Source organism: Arachis hypogaea, chromosome 5 (genome assembly GCF_003086295.3).
Source record: "Arachis hypogaea cultivar Tifrunner chromosome 5, arahy.Tifrunner.gnm2.J5K5, whole genome shotgun sequence".
Taxonomy (NCBI): domain Eukaryota; kingdom Viridiplantae; phylum Streptophyta; class Magnoliopsida; order Fabales; family Fabaceae; genus Arachis; species Arachis hypogaea.
In genome coordinates, this window is record NC_092040.1 from 108,755,033 (window position 1) to 108,767,069 (window position 12,037).

Sequence of the window (12,037 nt, forward strand, 5' to 3'; positions counted from 1 at the left end):
TGCTCTTAACGCACTAGCGCATTTCCTTTCTTTCAACAGTCATTGAAGACACCCATGTATACGCACCATAAACAACCAAACACACAAATGAAAATTATTGTTTGTCAATTCCCCTTTTATACACAACCATCTCTTCTTTTGTGACAATTACTCAACCTAAACATTATATCATTCCCCATTATTAATAAATCTCCAGAAGCATCTTCTGATCCCATAAATTCCAAACACACCGCATCACTACCCCAAAATTGCACTACATCAAATTTAGTAATCACCTTCTTCTTAGTAACCCCATTCTAATATTAACTTTTGTTCAATTACTATTTTAATTTCTAGGATTTGGATCAACTGTCAATTTAACTTCTATATAGATTCAATATTCTTCGATTAAATTTAGAGATATGCTTAACATCAGATTAATAATCTATTTATAATTCTAAAAAATAGAATAATTATTTAAATCAGTTTCAGATATTTTTAAAATTAGATATTTTAATTCTCTAATTTTTAAAATACACAAAAAACTTTTTTACATTTAATTTTAACAGATAAATCAGTTTCTGACCTTGTTTTTCCACTAATGACAAACAAAAAATACTAACATAAAGACCTGGATTAACACATAAAAGTTAGTTATCCACGTGTGCAAATAAGACAAATTACAGCTCAGCTACACATCCAAGTATTTTTGACAACTAAGTTGGCGCAAACTCAACAAAAATCACTTTTATCACACCAACGTATATCACACACGCGTTTTAATAATGCAACTTTTTCGTCTTCGTCTTCTCTTTCTCCTTCACCGTTTCCTCCTCCTCCTTCTTTCCTGGTGTTTATCTTTTTCTCCTTCTTTTTCTTTTTTGTTATCTTTCTCTTTCGTTTTCGTCATCATCAACAATACTAATATTTTGGTAACATCTTTATTGATTCTGATTTTGTGTGGTGACATCATTAAATAATTTCAGAACCAAAAATATTATCTAAACGAAACTATTGTATAATACCAAATGAACCGAAAATTATCCATTATATAAATTTGAATTCAAAATACCTGCATCTCGAATGAACCGAAAATATTATCAAAACCAAACCGTTTTATAATACCAATTGAACCGAAAATTGTTCATTATATAAATTCGAATTCAGAAATACCTGCATCTCGAATGAACCGAAAATATTATCAAAACAAAACCGTTGTATAATACCAAATGAATTAAAAATTGTCTATTATATAAATTCGAATTCAGAAACACATGTGTCTCGAATGAACTAAAAATATTATCAAAATGAAATCATTGTATAATACCAAATGAACCAAAAATTGTCTATTATATAAATTTGAATTCAGAAACACCTGCGTATCGAATGAATAGAAAATATTATAAAAAAATTGTTGTATAATACCAAATGAACCAAAAATGGTGTTCATAAACAACTGAATTTAGCGATTGTATTCCATTCCATTCAATTTAAAATTGAATAATTCAAACCTCGTCCACTTGATTTGATTTAGAAGAAAAATCTAAATTGCTCTCATTCAACTGATTTGAACTAGAATCATTCATTATTTTGAAACCTATGATCTGTTTCTTCCTGATCTATTTTAAATTTTTACTTCTGATTTATTAGTAATTTGATTCAAATATGAACAAACAGTTAAAAAATTACTTAAAGAAGGAGGAGGAGGAGGAGGAGGAGGAGGAGGAGGAGGAGGAGGAGAACCTGCGTGTACGAATTTGGAAGAAGAAGAAGAAGAAGAAAAACGAGGAGGAGGATAAGGAGAAAGAGACAGAGAAGGAAACGGAGAAGGAGAAGAAAAGGGAGAAGAAAGTGTGTGATTTGAAAAAATGTCATAACAACTTGGTTAGACATGGTTAAATATTTTGTTTGGATGTAGAGCTTTATTCGACAAATTAATCCTTTACAGTGTTTGAAATTGGGTGAAGAATATATCCATATGGTGGATGAATTCCACAAGTTTCTTCTTGTTCTTCTTCTTCAATCCTCCATCAACAACAGCATTGGGTGGTTCCTCAGAACTAATCTTCAGAGGCCACAAATCGCTACCAATCAATGATAACTACTCTCAAAAAACAAACAAGTGATGGCTCTCATTCACTCTAAACCACATCAACTACCTCCTTTGCAAGCAGCACCTCCTCTTCATCCTCCTTGGAATCCTCATCGCCACAACCTTCTGCACTTTCCTCCCTTCCCACAACACCAACCTTAATCAATACGACACATTTACAATCACAAACTTCACGTGGCAGTAGTTCATTCCTTTGGGAAAGTGTCACTTGGAATAAAAAGGAAAGGCCTCAGAATTGTAGTCACTAGAGGAGTTAGGTCTATTAGGTCCCACTTGGTGGATTAGTTGATAACGAGAGGGGATAGTGTTATTGTTGTTGATAATTTCTTCGCTGGACAAAGGAGAACGTGATACACCATTTTGGGAACCATAGATTTGAGCTAATATGACACGACGTTGTTGAATCATTGTTGCTCGAAGTTGACCAAATTGATGTGTGAACATCTTCTCTATCTTTTTCTAGTGAATTTGGATTTGAATTGATAAGTTTAATCAAGATTTAATATATTTTAGCCACTATGAATACTACTTTAAGTTGTGTGTAATTCTATTTATTTCAGGTAGTATTTTGGACGAATTTCATTGGAGTTCAGCGCCAGCATCAACACCTCCCAGGGAACACACGCGTGACCTCCACGCTGAACTTGACAATGGTCAAGTTCAGATTGTCAAGTTCAGCGCCAACATGAAAAGTTCCAAAGGAATTCGCTCTGCCTCCTCCACGCTGAACTTGGCTCCTTCCAAGTTCAGCACCAGCTTGAAGACTCCAAAGGGGGAATACGCACACCATTCCATGCTGAACTTGGTCTAATCCAAGTTCAGCGTGGATTCAAGGAAAACAAAGGAAACACATTGCCTCATCCACGCTGAACTTGAGAATTTTCAAGTTCAGCGTGGACCTTAATAACTCAAGTGGTCCCCAATTCATCCCAAAGGCCGCACGGATTGATTAAATTAGATTAGATTTAAACTTTTATATTATTTATAATTAGAAAAGATATTATTTAGTTTTTGGGAAATATATTTTACATTAATTAGGATTAGATATAAAAGGGAAAAGAATCGGCCCTTCGGGCTCAATCTCTTCTCTTCGATCTCATTCCGCAATTTACAGTTTTTCAGAATCATAGTTTTCTCTCTGAACCATGAGCAACTAAATCTCCACTATTAAGGTTAAGAGCTCTATCTATTGTATGGATTGATACTATTATTTTTCTATTTTAATTCATGTACTGGTTTATAATTCAAGAATTGTTTTCGTTCTTTATTTTATGAATTTGGGTGGAACGGAAGTATGACCATTTTTCTAATTGAGTTCTTGTATAACTTGGAAAAGCTCTTTACTTGAACAATAGCTTGAAAACATATTCTCCTAAATTTCTAATTATCTGGACTTATCGGGATACGTGACATATAATCCTCTCATATTTGGGTAATTAGGATTTTTGTGGCATATAACTAAAATTGAACTTTACCCTCTAATTAGAATTGAGTGACCAAGTAATTGGCGGTTTATGAGAGTTAGAGGAGACTAAAAAGGTTTAAGAAATTAGGGTTTAGTCACATATAGTTTGTCATGAATTAAATCTTGCATGATTAAAATAGTTAGTAAGAAAAGTCAATCCAAAAAATAGATAACTCTGAAACTTTAATTGTTTCTCCATATATTATTCACAAACTGTTTACTGCTTACTTTCTAATATTCTGAATTTACTGTTAATACCTTTGAACCTTCAAATACCATTTTCTGTTTGCCTAACTAAGTAAATCACTTAACTATTGTTGCTTAGTCCATCAATCCTCGTGTGATCGACCCTCATGGAGGTACTACTTGGTACGACCCGGTGCACTTGCCGGTTAGTTTGTGGGTTATAAATTTCACACCAAGTTTTTGGCGCCGTTGCCGGAGATTGACTGTGATTAACAACTACTGGTTGTTTGATTTCTTAGATTAGGCATTTTTGCTTTAATTTTATTTAACTTATTTCTTTAAATTTAAAAAAATAAAAAAATAAAAAAATATATTTAGATTTATTTTATTTAAAATAATATTTTTTTTCTTTTCGTTTAATTTCTGAAATTAAGTTTGGTGTCTCCTTAGTTGTTTTATTCTTCATAGTTATTTTACTTATTGAGTTTAAATTTTATACTCTTTTTTGCTTATTAGTTATTTTATTTTCTTAGTTATTCAATTTATTTTCTTTATTTTATTTTTCTTTTATTTTTATTTTCTTTTATATTTTATTTTATTTTTCTTTATGCTCTTTCTTCTTTACTTGCTTGTTTACCACATGGTGCATTTAATTCTATTTGATATTTTGTGCTAAGAAAAAAATTAATAGAGAGAGATCACATGGGTTACTAATCACACCCAAGGAGTAATTCATATTATCGTGGATGAAAGAACTACCCGAATTTTGGTTGGCAAAGTCAAAACTAAAGAAACTTCAGTGCTCCATGTTCTAACTATCAAGAACCACCATCTCCATATTCATACCAAGAACCACCATCTCCATATTCATACCAAGAACCACCAGGTCTCTATCCATATCAAGAACCATCATCTTTCTACCCATATCAAGAGCCACCATCTACCTATTCATACCAAGAACCATCCTCTTTTTACTCTTATCAAGAACCATTATCTCCTTCTTATTCATATCAAGAGCCACAATCTCCTTATTCATATCAAGAACCTTCAGCTATTGAGATTCTCTTGAAAGAATGCATACATGATATGAGAATGAGTGTCAAAAATGTAGAGAAATATGTGCAGATGATTATCAAACCCTAGAAGGAGGAACAAGCAAATTCCTTCCCAAGAGATATAATGCAAGATCCTATGGAAGAAAGTGAGGAAATCAATCAAAGGAGTTCATACTCCAGTGAATTAGAGAACTTTCCACCCTCACACATGGAAGAAGAGGAAGATGCACAAGCAAAGAAGGAAGATGCACAAACAAAGGAGGTTGAAAGGGATGAAAATAATTATGGAAATCTACACTCCAATGAAGCAGAGGGTGGCATAGAGGGTGAGTTTATTGAACCACCAATTTAAGAAGTTCTTGATGAAGGGTACACTCCAACCATCACACAATACCCAAATTTTGAAATCAAATAAGTGAAGGCAACAAAGAAAAGCACTGAAAAGGGATTGTGACCAAGAAACAGAAGAAAATATCCATGAAAAAGAGAAGGTTAGCAAAAAATAATCTAACCTCTACCCCAACAAGCAAGGTGAATCAAGCTAATCACAATACAAGAAAGCTTGTTAGGGGGAGTTTATATCAGGGGGAACTAATTTTCTCCTCTTCTCCCTTGGAGTCATTTCTTTTAACCAACTAGAAGAAGAGGAAGAAAAATCAATAATCAACCGTCAAGCTAGTGACATTAAAGAAGCGCTTGTTGGGAGGCAACCCAACTACTAGTATCCTTGGTTTTGCAGTTACTTTGGTTTTAATTTTGTAGTTGTTTTATTTTAGCATTATAGTTATTTTAGTTCTGGTTTTAAATTATTTTATCTCACCTTTTTTTAGAATTTTTCTTGTTTTACATGTGTTTTGGTCATGCAGAGTGATTAGAACAGGAACAGGAGCAATTAAAAAGAATTTTTGACACCTTGGAGTTTTTTTTTTTTTGCTTGGAGACAAGCAAACTTTTAAGTTTGGTGTTGGAGAAGCACAGCTAGAGGAATGAGATGGCCACCAGCATAACTGAGGTGGTTGAGTTCCTTTCATTCTATTTCCCTTCCGTTCTTATTTTGTTGTATTCTGTTTTCTGTTACTTTGATTGTCTGCATGATCTTTAGTACTTTCAGTTCTTAGATTTAGTTTCATTCTGTTATTTGCTTTTAGTTAAAAAAAATGTCTCATGTGCCGCTCACTGAACTTGAATCTAAAAAGAAAAGAAAAGAAGTGATGTATTGCATGAGAAATTGAGTTATATTTAAGAGTAGTCTTATTTACTTAAATGTAGTGGTATTATTTGTGATTCTGAATGCATGATATGAACAGTACATAGTTGAATTTGAATCAAGGGATGTTGGTGCATAAGGAATAGGAATTTAGAGAACTATTATGAATTTTTTGAATTAAACAAAAGCTTAATCCTTGAAGCAAAAGAAAAATAAATGCAAGGTCCAAAGCTTTGAGCATCAATGACTAGGAAGGTCAGACATGATTAAAAGCTCAAAGAGTTGTTTCCCTAGTCATATGCTTGTGGTGTAATTGTGTCAAGTAATCCTTGAGACAGAGCACTAAGAGTCGAGATCAAGGGTATTTAATAGAGTATGCCAAAGGCTTTGAGCACCACTGTCTGGGAGTAACTGAAAGAAAAATCAAAACCTAAAGAGAGTTCCCCAGTTAAGTGCTTGTGGTATTTTTGTGTCAAGTAAAGTTTAAGACAAAATATTTAAAATCACGGTTAGGCTCAAGGTGCAAAGCACCTAAGAAAAGAGAATTAAAGGAAATTTGTTGGGTTCAACGATTAAACTAAAGTATAAAGATCAGAGAATTCATAATATGATCCAGATCCTAATTCTGAATGATAGTGACGTTCCTCTGATTTAAAGGAGAGTGAGATGCCAAAATTGTTCAGAATTACAATACTAAACCCCACTTCAAGAAGAGACATGAACCTAACTAAGCTCTCACCTCTCATGCAAATTCACATCTTAATCATGTACTGATTTTGGTTGCTTGAGGACAAGCAACAATTCAAGTTTGGTGTTGTGATGCGTGAGCGTCTTCTCTGTCTTTTCCTAGTGAATTTGCATTTGAATTGATAAGTTTAATCAAGATTTAATATAATTTAGCTACAATGAATGCTACTTTGAGTTGTGTGAAATTCTGTTTATTTCAGGTAGTATTTTGGACGAATTTCATGGAGTTTAAATCAAGACTAGAGAATGGAGAGAGTGAAGAATACATGCTGCCTCGTCCACGCAGAACTTGAAATTATTCAAGTTCAGCGCCAATATCAACACCTCCAAGGGAACACACGCGTGACCTCCACGCTAAACTTGACAATGGTCAAGTTCAGCACCAACATGAAAAGTTCCAAAGGAACTCGCTTTGCCTCCTCCACGCTGAACTTGGCTCCTTCCAAGTTTAGCGCCAGCTTGAAGACTCCAAAGGGGGAATGCGCACACCATCCAAGTTCAGCGTGGATTCAAGGAAAACAAAGGAAATACACTACCTCATCCATGCTGAACTTGAGAATTTCCAAGTTCAGCGTGGACCTTAATAACTCAAGTGGTCCCTAATTCATTCCAAAGGCCGCACGGATTGATTAAATTAATTTTGATTTAAACTTTTATTTAATTTATAATTAGGAAAAGATATTATTTAGTTTTTAGGAAATATATTTTACATTAATTAGGATTAGATATAAAAGGAAAAAGAATAAGCCCTTCAGGTTCAATTTCTTCTCTTCGACCTCATTTCTTAATTTACAATTTTTCAGTATCCTAGTTTTCTCTCTGAACTATGAGCAACTAAATCTCCACTGTTAAGGTTAGGAGCTCTGTCTATTATATGGATTGCTACTATTATTTTTCTATTTTAATTGATGTGCTGGTTTATAATTCAAGAATTGTTTTCGTTCTATATTTTATAAATTTGGGTGGAACGGAAGTATGACCCTTTTTCTAATTGAGTTATTGTATAACTTAGAAAAGCTCTTTACTTGAACAACAACTTGAAAGCATATTCTCCTAAATTTCTAATTATCTGGACTTAACGAGATACGTGACATATAATCCTCTTATATTTGCGTAATTAAGATTTTTGTGGCATATAACTAGAATTAAACTTCACCCGGCGGTTGATGAGAGTTAGAGGAGACTAAAAAAGTCTAAGAAATTAGGGTTTAGTCACATATAATTTGTCATGATTTAAAAATTGCATGATTAAAATAGTTAGTAAGAAAAGTCAATCCAGAAAATAGATAAGTTTGAAGCCTTAATTGTTTCTCCATATATTATTCACAACCTGTTTACTACTTGCTTTCTAATATTCTGAATTTACTGTTAATGCTCTTGAACTTTCAAACACCATTTTATGTTTGTCTAACTAAGTAAATCACTTAACATTGTTGCTTAGTTCATCAATCCTCGTGGGATCGACCGTTATTCACTTGATGTACTACTTGGTATGACCCGGTGCACTTGCCGGTTAGTTTGTGGGTTATAAATTCTGCACCACAAATCTACCATCTTACTTGCCCTGCTTCCCCTATTCACTACAAGTTCAACCCTGTCAAAACTTTTATATCCTTTTCTCTTGTTCTTCTAATTCTAATTGTTAGTGTGTGAGAGGAGGTGGAAGAAAGGGGAACTGAGTTTTGAGTTGCCAACAAAGTTCTCGACATTGGTTGTGGTTGTAACACCCTCGCTATTCGAATGTCACGCCTCTGACTGCGCCACTTTGATAGCTGGAATATTACGACGACTTCCGTATATTTAATAATAAGATACGAGCCTTTAACTCAAAACCATATCGCTGTTTTCTTGGAACAACTAGAAAATACTTTTAAATTTTTACCAACATGCATATACATATATACAAAACTTCTTACACAAGTAACTTATACATATTATATACATACAAATCTTACAAAATTATAATGACAAAGGCAAGGGAAAAACTATGACTAATATATATACTAACAAAAATAGTACAACTAAGGACTTAGCAAAAACTTCATCAGCTTCCTCGTCCGTCCTAAAAAGAGAAATCTGTAGGGAGATGAAAACATCGTCCTTGCTGGTTCTCAATAGAAGGTTTTTAAGAATTGTCATAAGAAGATATTTTAAATAAAACAATTTTCAATGGCAGTGATCATGAGTTCATTATCCAGATCTAAAACTCATATTTGTTTTTATAAAAATTTCATGAAAAATAACATTCCATATATTTTACTGCTTACTAAGGAACCATTTTAACTAGATTGATCCAACCAATCACGGCCCAAACTTTGAGGGATTATGTGATTTTGGTGCTTTAAGGCTGAATTAACTATGGAGACTTGGTGGTCTTGTCTCAAACTATCGTTGGTAAAGTGAGAAACCTTTAACTCTTATGTAATTATTGGTATAGCAAATCCTATGTTGATTTAGTGATGTTTATATGGTATTGGATTGAATTATGAGTTTTTGGAGATAAATTGATGGAAGTAAAAGCTTAAATTTGGACCTTGGAGGCTGGATTTTCTGTTTAACGTACGTTTGGAGCCTTGGATGGTTATTGAACGGTGATAATTGAGGTGTTTTGGGCTTAAGGAGGAATCAATCAAGGTATGATTTTGGTTTCTCATAGATAATATATAATGTCATGTGAAAACTTAGGCTAGATGACCATAGGATAGGTTGAATCATGTAAGTATGTTAAGGGTTAGTAATCTTGATGAAAATGTTGAGATATCTTAAAAATGAGTTGATGATTGATGATTTTGATGATGATTGATGAGGATGATGAATATGAGTTATTAAAGTTGATAAATTGATGAATTATTTTGTGTTGATTGAGAATTGTCTGGAATAAAATTTGCCAAAATTGAGATTTAGTAGTTTGTGGAAGATATGAAATGGGCATGGAACTGTGTTGGATGTATTTAGTGTTATTTTGAGGTGTAATACTTTGGTTTTGAAATGAAAGTTTGGTAAAAATAGAGGTTTGGCATTTTTTTGTAAAATTTGATTTTGACCAAATTTCATCGGGTCATAACTCACCTTTTGGACCTTCAATTTGTAGCAAACTTATTTTCAAATAAAAATGGGTTCGAGAAGTTTATGCCATTTGAAGAACGGACTAAAAATAACTTTTAATAAAAGAGTTATGCGCATTAAGGTTTGGTGCATAACATGGATTTCTACAAACTTGGCAACGTTTTTGAAAAATGTAGGGCATGCGTACACAGACACATACATGCGTATGTGAGAATTCTCTTTGTTCCAACACATTCACGTACGCATAGGGTGAACGCGTACGCGACTTTTGCAAGTTTTGAAATCATGCGTATGCATGATGCATGCATATGCGAGAATGCCCAGTTTTCAATGTCTGCATACGCGACGATGTGTATGTGTACGCGAATATGGTAGAATTGCATCCATACGTACGCATGACCACCCTGTTTTGGAAAAGTTGTGTGTTCATATTTTAAACCTATTTTCTAACCTATAAACCTTTATAGTTACCTCATAATGTCCCAAATTTAGTTCCTAACCATAGGGAGAGGGGTAAACTTAGAAGGGGTGTTAATTTGGTGGTGAAGAAAGATGAAGAAGTGGTGATTTGTGGTTAAGAAGTGCGGAAATGTTGAATGTGAAATGAATAAAGGATGTATTAGCAACAATTGATTGATATTGAATAATTATGGCTTTGCACTTCTATTATTTGAGATACGAGTTTCTCTAGGTAGATGCAGTGACTTGTCACTACTTGCTCCATGTTGAGACTCGATACTCTATTGACCCTACATCGCAAGATGTGGCAAGGCACTTTAACTCTCCTCCCCAATGAGTTTGATTGATTGTGGTACTATGCATAGACTCTTGGGGATACGTGCACGGAGGAACTGTCTAGGGTTAGCTACCGAACATGTCGGGTTTGGCTAGTCTCCAAGTCCCTAACGAAGTTGTGGATTAGCCATCTAATAGATGTATAATCAAGCTTGTGATTCAGTACTATCCCGTCCAGGACTCGCAAAAACCCATGTAGAATAGGGATGACGGTCAAGTTACACTCCCAATTCATTAGGATGAAGAACGAAGATACATCTTACAATGGAATCAAGCATAGATTGAAATAAAACAATGATATTATTAATTCATAAGACTCAGCAGAGTTCCTAACCTTAACCTAGGAGGTTAGTGACTCATAGCTTAAAGAAAGTAGTAATGTATTCAAAAATATGGCATAAAGTCCTGAACAAGGGTGATCCTTGTTCTATATATACTAATCTAATAACTAAGAAGTACAAAAATATGATAGAATAGACTAGAGGTGCGAAATCTATCTTGGGCCCACTTTGGTTGAGTACATGGGCTAGGCTTGGCGTCTACTTGGAGGAATAGGAGGTGAACCACGCTGCCTTGTGCTTGTGTTGGGCGTTGAATGCCCACTAGGGGATGGTTGGCATTCAACGCCAACTTTGGATCTCCTTTGGGGTGTTGAACGCCAGCTAAGAGGTAACTCCTTGGCGTTCAATGCCTAGAATGGGCAGGATCCGTCGAAGAAAAGTATAGACCATTATATATTGCTGGAAAGCTCTGAAAGTTAGCTTTTTAGTGCCATTGAGAATGCATCATTTAGATTGCTGTAGCTCTAGAAATGCTCATTTAAGTGCACGGAGGTCAGATCCTGACAGCTTCTGCTATGCTTTCCTTGCCTCTGAATCGAACTTTGCCAAAACTCTTTAATTTCAGCAAAAAAATACCTGAAATCATCATAAAATACACAAACTCAAAGTAGAATCCAAAAATGTGAATTTTGCACTAAAACTTATGAAAATATAATAAAACTTAGACAAAACATAACAAGAACTATATGAAAATAATACCAAAAAGTGTATAAAATATCCGCTCATCAGAACACCAAACTTAAACTGTTACTTGTTCCCAAGCAATCAAAATTAAAGTAGGATTAAAAGAAGAGAAGAATACAATAAATCTCAGAGATTTCAATAAAGCTCAGTTTTAATTAGATGAATAGGACTAGTGGCTATTCACTTCTGAATAGTTTTGGCATCTCACTTTCCTTTGAAGTTCAGAATAACTTGCACCTTTAGGAACTCAGAATCCAAATGATATTATTGACACTCCTAGTTTAGTTCTTTTTAATTATTGAATGCAGCTTCTTTTGACTCTTGGCCGTGGCCCTAAGCGCTTTGTTGTCCAGTATTACCACCAGATACATAAATGCCACAGACACTTAACTGGTGAAC